Below are 1,234 nucleotides of genomic sequence, written 5' to 3'. Positions count from 1 at the left end.
AACTCTCCTTTCCAGCACCCTGGCATAGACTTTCCCAGGGAGGCTGACTAAAAAATCGATTCAGGATTTTAATGAATCGATATCATGTAATCCAAGCTTTAATCGATAAATCGATTATCAAAACCCAGCCCTATGTGTCACCTCCATGGTGGAGAAAGAGCCTGAGTGCCTGAGGTGGAGAGATGGAAGCTAGATACCCCAGCGCCCCAGTGCATGCTGGGCCCCAGCACCAGTTCTCTGGACAGGGCCTGGACTCTTCCAGTCTACAGATGCCGTCCATGAGAGACAGTAAGCTGGGGTGGTATCCTTGTATCCCCTCGGCTTGATAAGGAGGACTCGAATGTGTCCCATCTGGTAACTCAGTGGTCCTACTAGAAAACCTCAACACTCATGGGCAATGACAGCGACACCTGGAGGCGCTTGGTGGGAATGACCTTCCTGACCTGAACCCCAGTGTGTTTAGTTATTGGACTTCTGTGGAAATCACAGTTTGTCTGTAATGAACTTCGTGTTCTGTGAGTTTGCTGTGAGTGCCTGCAGCTCCAGCACACCATGGTGTGAGTCAGATCTGCAGCTGCATATTCAGGTAGAGAAGAGCTGAACTGTAAACTGATCACCAGCTGGTGGCAGGTAAGATGTTTGACGCACCTAAACATGTTGTGAAGGCGTGCTGAGAATGTCTGGCAGTACGGGTAAAGAAGTGCAGAATATCTTCAGGTAAAGGTTCCTGCACCTGCAGCTGACAAACATGTCACCATCATCCTGGTCCTACTCACCTTTCTCTGTGTGCTTGTGTTAACCACGCCTCTGTTTGCAGGGGTGGGGTCTCTCCAGGATTCCCACCCTTCGTTCCAGCACACCTGGAGTTTTTAAGCACACCTGTGCTCCATCTTCTGAATCCACTGCCTCTGCTGGTAGTCTTTCATTGGTTGTTGAATTGATAGCATTAGTGTAGCTGACCTTTGGCTTAGTTTGTGCTCGTGGCTGGAGCTCACCTTCTTTCTCCATCTGTGCAGGAGCATCTGTATGTTCTGGGAGAAAGTTTGTGAATGGATCTGCTGTGGAAGGACCTCGTTTACCTGACTGTATGTGGACCTGAACTAAACAAACAGTGGAGCACATTGTGCCAAACGAGGATTGTTGCCTCAAGTTATATTTGCATGATTTGTCTTGTAAATAAACAGTTAAATTATTATTCCACGAGTCCTGGGGTCCGTTCTTCGTACCTCGCTTA

Source organism: Pundamilia nyererei, unplaced genomic scaffold (assembly GCF_000239375.1).
Source record: "Pundamilia nyererei isolate P.nyererei 1_Seehausen unplaced genomic scaffold, PunNye1.0 scaffold00202, whole genome shotgun sequence".
NCBI lineage: Eukaryota > Metazoa > Chordata > Actinopteri > Cichliformes > Cichlidae > Pundamilia > Pundamilia nyererei.
This window is presented reverse-complemented; position numbering follows the sequence as displayed.